At 32.8% G+C, this 11,512-nt stretch overlaps 1 non-coding gene across 1 annotated transcript; it reads right to left on the bottom strand.

The window, feature by feature from the left end:
- Window positions 1-1,475: 1,475 nt before the first annotated feature.
- Window positions 1,476-1,547, bottom strand: TRNAE-UUC (transfer RNA glutamic acid (anticodon UUC)). Its single transcript has one exon. It is a non-coding gene; the product is annotated as a tRNA-Glu (tRNA).
- Window positions 1,548-11,512: the final 9,965 nt, after the last annotated feature.

Below are 11,512 nucleotides of genomic sequence, written 5' to 3'. Positions count from 1 at the left end.
TTATTAATATTTAATTATCTTAATTTTTTATATAAATATTTTATCCAACAATTTTTAAAACATAAACGATTCAAAACACCTAAATCTTTTAAATTCTCTCCTCAACATGAAAGATTCTCATCCCATTATAATATAGGTATGCATATTCGTATTATTTGTGAGTTGATAGGATTTTGCCGGCAGGAGAGAGAGATGGGTATTTTTTTAGTGTTTTGTTGGTTTTCTTTCAACCGTAAAAATTCGCCAACAGGGCCAAAGCAAATTGATTTCTTGGCTTTTATTACAAAAAAGTCTCGCTGATAACGGTAAATTACACTTTATCTTGTTATATTTGATTAATTTTTTTTTATTTTAGTCTTAAATTTTTTTTTTGACTATTTATATTTTAAGTTTTTAATAGCTTACTCATAAAGTTAATTTTTATTTAAAATTAAACAGAAAAATATCATATTAACTATCACATAATATAAAAAATAGTATATTATTATATTGAGATTTAAATTTATATAAGATGTATAAGTTATATATGTAATAAAATATTTTTATACTACGTGATTGTCAATATATCATTTTCTGCTTAATTTTAAATATAAATTAATTTTTAGAATAAATTGAGAAAATTTTAAAATATGAAGGTTTAGAATAGAAAAAAATAAATTTTGATGGTCAAAATGAAAAAATAGTTAGTAAAGTGGAATTTACCCAATAAAAGCTCAAAAGACCAATTTTTTTAAAAAAATTAAAAATTAAAACTTCAAACTTCAAGGGTACAAAAAAAATAAAAAATAGAAAGTGTAAGATAAATTACACTTATTTCTTCTTATATTTAGGAAAAAAAATACAACTTGGACCCATAAAAAAAGGACAAATTATAAACACACTCTCTGAGGTTTACTTAAATTATAAATTATTCCCTGTGGTTCTAAAATTATATTAAGCCCCTAAGGTTGCTAATTTCATCACAAATAGATTCTTTTATTAATAAATCATCAAGTTAATTAATAGTTTTTAATAATGTTAAAATTTTATTTTAATTAATAATTCAAATAATTTTATTATTGTATATGTGAACAGTTAAAAATTTCACTTTTTCAATTAATTCTATTAAATAAAAAATCCCGACAGTGAAGTATTTATAATTTTCCAAATCACAGGGGTCAATTCGTATTTTAAGCAAATCTTAGAGGATATATTTGTAATTTATCTTAAAAAAAATGATGTTGGTATCATTTTTTTGAGCAAATATCAAATACAATAATACTAGGTGGCCCGAATTTTCTTAGCTCGAATGTCTTAAAATGACGTCATTTTGACACATTCGAATCATTCGGCCACTAACATTTTTCTATCAAATAATTTATATTTTGCCAATGTAATTTCCATTGAGTTACAGAGAGTTGAAAAATAATAACCAAAAATTAACCCCTCAAGGAAAAAAATAGTATTGAACTTTGGATGACAAAAACAGAATTATCTTCCGTTGCCGGGAATCGAACCCGGGTCTCCTGGGTGAAAGCCAGATATCCTAACCGCTGGACGACAACGGATTCTTGCCACTTGTGCGTGAAAAATAAATTTTGTACAGATGATTTAACGATATCAATTCATGGGTTTTCCTATCATGCACTTGTGACACCATTCTATACAAAACTTTTCCCACCACAAACAAATATTCTTTGAAATATATATTTTTTTATGTTTGGCTATAATTTTGAAACTAATGTGCTAGTAGCTTAGTAGTGAATGTGGTGGTAGTAGTAATAATAGCAGTATTATCGTGGTTGCAGTATGAGAGTAATGGCGGAATTGTGATAGCAGAATGATGTGGTTGTTGGGATGGTGACAATGTTAATAGTCAAAGTGGTAGTGGTACGGAGTGATCTAATAATGCAATGATATTATTTAGATTTTAATTTGAAAATTGTTTTTATTCCTTTAAAAATATATATATATATATATATATATATATATATATTTTCAAGTTAATTTGTTTTTCATTGATAGCATAAAATATTTGCCATTAATCTTGAAAATTTATTTCATTGACTTTTATTTCTTATTTTATTAAATAAAAATGTTAGAAGGTGACTCTGAACTCATGTAAGAGTTGACAATGTGAATACTTGTGAGACAAGAAGAGCCAGCACATTTTGCAACCTCTTTGTTTGCGGCATCAAGTCAAAAAAGCATGTAGTAAGTGCAACGGATATCACTTCGTTTTCATGGTCAAATAAAGACTAGTTTCTTGCATAATAACCTACTCTTTCATGGCTAAACACAAAATAAATTTGGAACCTTGTATGAGAGGATATAGCCTCTCTTGTTTCATGATGTTGTAAGACTGTTTTATTTTAATTCTAATGCACCATAAATAAATAAATAAATAAATAAATAATTTGTAAATTAAAATTTCTTATACATAAATTCTATCAAAATAATATGATAACAATTTTTTATTTTTTTTTTTATTTTTACATAATAGATCACTTTGATTTAATCTAAAATAAAGGAATTCAAATCTAACATATCATTTTATTTAAAATTTATTACTCAACACAAAGTAACAGGACACTTTGTTCATATAGAACAAGCTTTAAAGTAGTCATATAATTTTATATTTAATTTATAGTTAATTTAAATAAAATAAGAGTATGTGAAAACATTAACTTTTTGGGATAAAGAATAGAGTTATTTTAAGGATTCCAAATAATCTACTAAATTTTTTATCAAACCTCTCATATAGGTGTGAGACCGACACACATATATTTTGTGTCGATCTTACACCTATGTAAGAGGTTTGATAAAAAATTTAATAAATTATTTGAAATATAGTATTTTCCTAAAGAATATATCTCAAACCGAGGATTCAACAATATTTTTCTACAAACACATGCACGCTCGTACACCCTCTTTCAACATTGAACCATTTTCAAACACCATGCATGCGCATGCACCTTCTTTCTACCCACACCCACTTTTAAAGAAACTAGCTATAAAACTCCAAAACTATCACTCTCTCCCTCAATCCCTTTGCACAGTCCATCTCTCTTCTTTATTTCTTTCTCTTTCTCTCTCTCTCTCTCTCTCTCTCTCTCTCTCTCTAGGGTTTTTCAGAGGCCTTATTGCATAGCCACTTTGGCATTCTGTCCACCTCCATCAATTGCTGCTAATTAATACCTTGCAGTTGCATATGAATTATTATCATTTTCGGAGGCGGTCAGAATGTCAAAATAGCTCTGTAAATCTCTCTCTGAGAAACTTGATGATATGAAACCCATTGGATTTTGCTAGAGAGGAATCATTTCAAGCATGCACATTTTTTCTGTTTTCAATGGTATTTATTTTGGAAATAAGCTTCTCGTCAATGCACAGCATCATCTACTGCATGGCTTGTGAGAGGTTAGTATATTCCATATACATACATAGGTATTGCAAAACTCACAAACCTCACAGTCAGGAGGACCCAGAAGAAGACTATTTTTATTTTTCATTCCCTAGCTTGGAGTATACTATCACATAAAAACATTTTAGGTATTCATATGAGTTGTCACGAAAAAGTAATTTTATTCTTAAATTTGTCTATAAAATTTTAATTTGGTATAGTTATAGCATATAGGCTTTGAGCCACCTGTAAGTATTTTATATTACTAGTAAGAGCATCCGCAGCAGGTCCTTTATAATAGTTTTTTCTTATTATAAGAGATTAATTTTTCAGAAATTCTTCCCCAACAGATCCTTTATCTAACCCCCCAAATATAAGTGTTGCTATAATGACTTTCTATTTGTAAGGAGTCATTACAGTTATAATAGTTTTTTCTTATTATAAGAGATTAATTCTTCAGAATTCCTTTCCCAGCAGATCTCTTATCCAACCCTCCAAATATAAGTATTGTTATAATGACTTTCTATTTGTAGGGAGACACTATAGCTCCCTTAGAGCATCCCTATCAGATTACTTATATTTTACCCTAAAATATTATTAAAAAATTCATTCCCTATTTTAGGAATCACTTTTTCATCTACTTCCCCCAATAGACTCCATATTCTTTCTCTATTCTATTAACAAACTCTATATTTTTTTCTCTATTTTATTAAAAATATAATTTTTCATTATAAATTTTAAAAAAATAAAAATCATAAATGTGTATTACAGTCTCCAAATATATATATATATATATATATATGTATATATATGGGTGCTACAGTGACTATCTACAAATAGGGAGACACTGTAGTAATTTTTATTTTAGGAGAGTGTTTAAGGAAGCTGCTGAAAGTGTATAGGGGCTATCAAACCCCTTAAAATAGGTAAAGAGGGGATATAAGAGCATTCCTCTCAGCCTACCTAAATTTTACCCAAAAATATTATTAAAAAATTCATTTCTTATTTTAGGAATCACTTTTTCATCTATATTTTCCAACAAACTCCTTATTCTTTCTCTATTTTATTAAAATATTTTTTTTAATTATTTTTAAAATTAATATTTTTTTAATAATAAAATAATTAAACAATATAAAATAAAGTCAACAATAATGGCTCAAAAGGCAACGTCATTTGCTGCTATGAAGAAAGCAATAGAAGAAACCAGGTGACGACCGGCGAAGTAATTTTTGTCTAGATTATTTTATATGGGACATTTGAGTGGACGATTATAGTCAGATATAAGAGAGTTATAGTGACTCCCTACAAATAGAGAGTGACTATAGTAATTCTAAATTTAAAGAATTGTATAAGGGATTTGATGGGAAGGATTTTTGAAGAATCAATTCCTTATAATAACAAAAAATTATTATAAGGAAACTGATAGAAATGCTCAAGGGTTCTATTAGGATGCTCTCATAACTAATAAATTCTTATTTTATTTTGTTGAATGTACGTAAGGGATGCCTCTAAATGTCCCGTGAGTGTCCTGTAATTGAAGAAAGAAAATGTCTAAAATTGGCCTAACCAATTGACCGCCATTCTTTGTTTTCCTCTGCTACTTTGCTACTGCTGCCTGCTGGTGTTTGGTTGGCATGTGTTTTCATTATTTTATTATTAAAAAAATTTTAATTTAAAAATAATTAAAAAGATTATTTTAATAGAATAGAGAAAAAAATAGGAAGTTTGTTAAAGGAAGTAGATAAAAAAATAATTTTTAAAATAAGAAATGAATTTTTTTAATAATATTTTAGGATATGCTCTAATTGGCAGGTTTGTTGATTTGAACACTGGGCCGGTCATGTTGTACATATTCCGAGTAATTACAAATCTGAAAGCACTGGGCCTCTTTGGGCCGGCCCATTTATGCTGTATTTGGATATTTAAATACGGATTTACGGATAGAAATTTAACCAATGCACACAGTTTGCAACGTGAGTCAGGCTCCCTAGAGCTGACATGCCCCATCAATCTATCCAAAAAAAAAAAAAAAAAGAGGAATGGTTAGTGACCCGAAAATATGTGGTTCAAATGGCTCAAAACACTTAAAACGATGTCGTTTTTTGTGTAAAACGATGTCGTTTTGCCATTTTCGAGCCATTCGAGCCACATATTTTCAGGCTACCAAACATTAATAAAAAAAAAAAATACTCCTATATATTTATGTTGTTAATATTTTATTTAATATATTTTAATTATATTAAAAATAAAATAATTTTTAAGACAAAAATTCATGATAAATAATATTTTTGTTATTTATTTATGATTTTTTTAACATGTACCTTTAAACACACATGTTAAAAGACTTAAAAATATTATTTTTTTTTACTCATTTTTCAGGCAAAATGTATAACTTTTCTTTATTATTATTCTAAAAACACATATTAACACAAACAAACAAAAAAAAAAAGATTATAAGATTTAAAATCTTAAGAGAATCTCATATAATTATGTTGAAATTATAAAATTTATTGTATTTTTTAAAAAATTTACAGAAGATAATTTTAAAAACAAATATATATATATATATATATATATATATATATATATATAGAAGCTCTAATTATGCATCCTCATTCCACCCTCAACGACATGAAATGAACCATGTGAAAGGAGGACTCACACTCCTCTCCATCTCTCTCTGTTTTTCATCTCATTAGAGACCAAAATTGGGGTAACGTATTAGAGGAGGTAGCACCACTAATAATTGTTAGAAAAATACTTGAGACATTGTTAGCTACATATTTTGTAATAGCTAATTGCAGCTTGACACGTGGTCCATGAAGGGCAATTCAGGGAGTTAATACAAGTCTCCAATCAAAGACAGACACGTGGCAGGTCATATTGGTTATAATGGATATGCGCAGCACTGGAATAGCTAGAAAGCACAAGATGACGTAGCCCAACGGTTACTCACGAATTCAAATACAAATTCAAATCCAAGAGGGAAGCCTAACTACAGGAATGACGTAGTGGGACTGACTGTGAGAAAACATGATCAGCAATCATGGGAGGATATTTCGACGGTTGGAAGCCCACTTCGACGGTTACCCTTGGAGAGTATAAATAGCAAGAAAGGCCCCAAATTGAAAGACCCAGACTCAGATCCAGAAACCAGTTCATTTACTTATTATTTCCTTTCCAGTTTTTACATTTACAGTTCGTTACATTTTCAATACTTCAATTCCTATACTGCACTTCATTTCCTAAGAGTAGTTTTAAGTAGTCGTTGTTGTAAATCTTTTCAAGACTGAGTCATTTCATTGTAAGTTCTTATTCACTCAATGAAATTCAATTTCTAAATTGTTCTGTACTTGTTATTTCTTATAAATTTCTCCTAAAACAAGTTACCAGTAAAAGTCCACTTCATTGAGGCTGAAAGAACTTTAACACAATTGTCCGATAATTAGTTGGCAATTAAAATTCTATAAGGACTGATTGATCCTTACTGGCACGCTTAAATTTACAATATTAACCTTCGAAAGCCAAAAAAGTCCGCATATATTTTTGCACGTTCAGTGGGGCTATTAAAAATGGCTAGATGTAGAGCAAGAGGAGAAAATGAACGCCTGGAAGAGGGTGTGGAAGGAGAGGTAGAAATACCTAACCCAGAGGAGAATGTAATGGATGCACCTGTTCTATCAGATCCTCCACAAATGGTCGAACAGACCAGCACTTCAAAATATACAACACATGTCCAACACATTAGATAGGGCCATGAGACTGGACCTTTGAATACCCCTTCTACCCACCCAATAAATCCACGGGGAGGTTTAGTAGATACTATGGGGCAATAATTAATGTATACAATAAAAATGCTTTAGCCTGGTTACACAAAACGGTTATTCAAACCCACACAAACACGGCCCTTAGCTTACACACAGAATCACAGCAAAATGAGAGCATTGTACTCCCAACACACATACTTCCACGCCCCTAGTTTGGTGGGATCACCACATCTTTTCCTGCACAAAAATCCCGTAGGGTGAGCATAAAACCCAGTAGGAAATTCTTAATAATGTATATACATTTTATACAAATCTCAAGAGATAAAATGCACATGTCATGCTATGCCATTTTTGAAGAAAAATCACATTTTCATCTTTTGAAAACCATCATGCTCAATGATATAATGCAATTTCAATTGTTCAAAACTTAACAATTTATTTCAATGGCGGTAAATATGACTCTGGCAATCCTTAGATCGGTGTCTGCAAGTAGACTATATAAGTACTAGCAAATTGTCATTTTTACCGGTATTAACCGGAAGGCTCGATACCTATCCACGCGGTTTTTAGTCTTTCACCCTAGACTCTCAGGCCAACTTATTCAATATCATCTACACCACCTATCAAGACTTACCAACGTATTTACCCCAAAATCATTCCATGAAAACTTGTTTCTCAACATTCTTTTCTCAATGTACGTTTTCAAATCAACTTTCAAAGTTTAATATAATCAAATGAATTGATATGCTAATTTCATAAGATGAATATAAATACTTTTATTTCAATTCATCATCCAAGGAATAACACAATTCCCTCTTCTCAAGTATCCTCGACAATTAGTTATTTCAAGACTATTTCAACGTTTTGAACAATAATTTTCAAAATGAACAACAATTTTCATATTCCCTGAAATTCAACATTTATATAAATATAAATATGAAAATTTCCAAACATCTATTTATTTTGACACACAAAATAAATATAACAATATCATTCATGGATTTTCAGTCTCCTTTAACAAAAATCCCCAAATTTTAGGTTTTCTCACCAAAACTATACAACTCAAATCTTTTAAAAGAAAACTTTCCAAAATCATCTTTTCTTTAATCAACGAATATCAAAACCCATAAGATCATTTTAAAGGAACAAGAGACAAACCCACTTTCAAAATCGCTCAACTTCTTGAATCAACAATCAATTTTCAAAGCTATCAAAAGATGATTTCAAAAATCATATAGATCTTGCAAAAATATATATAACTCTAAGAAAATCCCTACCTCAAGTATTGAAGAAGAAATGAGATGAAACCCCCAAAATCAACGGTGTCGAAACTCGATCTTCACTGCACACAACGAAGCCCTCGAGAAGTTAACCAACTTTGACGAAGAACTTATGGCAAAACTCTAATAGATCTTGAGAAATCAAGGTTTTGATCCAATTTGGCATAAGAAAATGTAAAGAGAAGGGAGAGGAAAAGGGTTTTTAGAGAGAGATATATACAAAAGTGATATGAAATATCAAATTTACGAACTGATATAATATGGTCCGCTCGAGCGTCTAATACACTTTTCCAGTACTTTTGCAGACAGGTCAAGCTTCTAAAACCAAACATTCTCTGCTCGAGCGCATAAACGGCCGCTCGAGCGGACAAGCAACTTCTAATGCATTTTGTATTTTTGCTTCGGGGGCGTTGCCCTTCAACCCTGCTAGGGCACTGCCCTAGGACCCGCCAAGGGGCGCTACCCCCTGGACCCCTACGAGCTGACCGGGCAGCTCGATCCCTGACATACTCAGCGAAGTGGAAAAACTGGGATCGCTACAATATGAAGCTCCTTCGAGACCACTAATAAACCAAAATATACCATTGCCCACCAGTGAAACCATACAAATTGGTGGATCTGAGCCAACACAAGGGAATGATATGAGGATGTTTCCAAATCCTATGTTCAAAGCCATACCTAGCACACGAGGTTTCACTAATCCTGTGTTTGAATTTGCACCCAGGGGATTAGAAGGATTTCCTGCGGTTGGAAGAGAAATAACACATGTTCCTCCTTTCATAACACCTTTTGTAAGGCCTTTCCCAAGAAAGATTCCAAGAGGTCAGCCATATCTTCAACAATAGCCAGTACAATAAGGACCCCCAGTCCTGAATACGGACCAAGAGGCCCTCAGGCACATGGAGTTCCTTCAAACCCTATGTTTGCTCCTCCAGTAATGGTTCAACCAGCACAAAATATGGTTCCAAGGGACCAAATTGCTGATATTGTTAGAGAAATGTGTGGACCTATGGCTCGAGGGGTCCAGACTCCAGTGTACAAAAAACCTTACCCATAGTGGGTAGATAGGGTACATGAGTATTCTAGGGGGTTTAGAAAACCAGACTTTGACTTTTTTTATAGGAATGGAAATCAGTCAATGATAGAACACATTGCTAGGTTTACAGGCCAGTGTGGTGAGTTCGCCAATAATAATTACATGAAGCTGAGACTCTTTCCAAATTCTTTAACTGAAGCAGCCTTCGTATGGTATATAAACATTACACCTAACTCTATTCAAACTTGGCAGTAAATGGAGGAAGTTTTTTATGCCAAATTTTTCCAAGCAGAACCTGAAGTTTCTATGGAAGACTTGGCAAGATTGAGCCAAAGGCCTGATGAGAAGGCTGCTCAGTTTATTGCCAGATTTAAAAGGGCACGAAACAAATGCAGGGTTATGCTACCAGAGCCTGAATTTGTAAGATTGACTCAAAATGGCTTGGAATTTAGGCTTCAAAAGAAGTTTGATTTAACTGAGTTTCAAGACTTAGTAGAGTTAACCTATAAGGTGTCTAGATATGAAACTTTACTCGAGGAAGAACAAGATCGAAGTAATGCATCATATAAGACCTACTACAGGGGCCCTAATTATAAAATTGATGCAGCAGAGATCGTAGGAAAAGAGCCTATGACTTTTGAGGCATTAATTCAGAAAGACAGTACAATAGACCAACAGTTTAAAAAGAAAGACCTGCATAGGAAGTATTATTTTGACGTAACAAAAACAGATGACATTTTTGATCATTTGCTTGAAGTAAATTTCCTAAAGTTATCAAAAGAAGTTAAGATTCGTACCCTTGAAGAACTTCAAAGGAAAACTATATTGTAAATGGAATAATTCTTAGTCTCATTCAACTAAAAATTGTATTATTTTCCGGGACAGGATCCAAGAACAAATTCGGAAGGGGAGGCTAAAGTTTCTAGCCAAGTTTGAGAAAGCTATAGGAATTAGATTGGGGAGGCTACAGCCAATGTTGGCATGCCAGATTTCCAAAACCTATCCTTGAAGGAATTGGAGGAGGTCACTGTGCAGATGCATGTGGCTAGCCACGCTACTTTTAGGAAGAACACAAGAAGTTCACCAGCTGATGGACAAAGCTCTACAGGCCTAAAAGAAGCTTCTAGTGAAGAAATGTTAGATGACGACTCTCTCGAAGCTGCTGTAGTGCAGAGGATGTATCCCAGGTGCAAGATATGTTACAAGTGGCTGAAAGAGCTCCTAGTTGATGGGAAACAGTATTACAAAGACGTGTACAGGGACCGAATAGCCAGCACCTATAACAAGAGGCCATACCCAATTGGCCCTAGACAACATTCGTCCTTGGTAGCCCACCAGACACCAAGATGCAATCAAAAGGAAAAAGGCCTCTATATGAAACTAGGCCACCCAATTATTACAGGATAGACAACCAGTCTGAAAAGAAGCATGGATTTAGTGCAAGGCATGGAACTAGGATTGATAATTGGCCCCCAAGGACTACTTCAAAGAGTGGGGTAGCAGATCCAGCAGCTAGACCAATAGGCTCATGGGTTCCAGGAGTTCCAGATTGGTTTGTCATGCAAAACAAACTTAAGGAAATGCCTACCCAAAGAAAGGTTTTTGGAGATTAGGGAAGAATGATCAAACCTCCCTTGGTGGCTCCAAACAATTGGGTGTTATTAAAGAATCCAAAAACAAGGGAGCCAGATGTGGTTCCTATGATTTCTAGATCTCAAAGGAAGAAGATCCAACGAAGATACACCTAGTATCAAAGGGATCTGAAAGAAAGTGGAGAGAGCACTTCCATGGCACAAGCAAAAGACCAGACAGATAGGGGGATAGGTTCGAAGCCTGCTCCCAAGATCAAGAGGAGTGCCAGCATGGAGCAGTTGGCTAAAGTTCATGCTGAACTAAGAGCCAAAGAAAAATCTAGTTTAGCAAGCCTCAAAAAGACTTTGATGGAAAGTGATGATGAAATGGATGAAGAAACTGAGCTAGGCCAAGAGAGAACATTGGCTGAAGATGAAATATTTGAGGCCTTCATGGCTAAACAGACCTTTCTAGT

The sequence above is a fragment of the Camellia sinensis genome, chromosome 12, assembly GCF_055761805.1.
Source record: "Camellia sinensis isolate YWXY chromosome 12, ASM5576180v1, whole genome shotgun sequence".
Classification (NCBI taxonomy): Eukaryota; Viridiplantae; Streptophyta; class Magnoliopsida; order Ericales; family Theaceae; genus Camellia; species Camellia sinensis.
The sequence above is the reverse complement of the archived record's forward strand: the minus strand, read 5'-3'. Positions and strand labels throughout refer to the sequence as shown.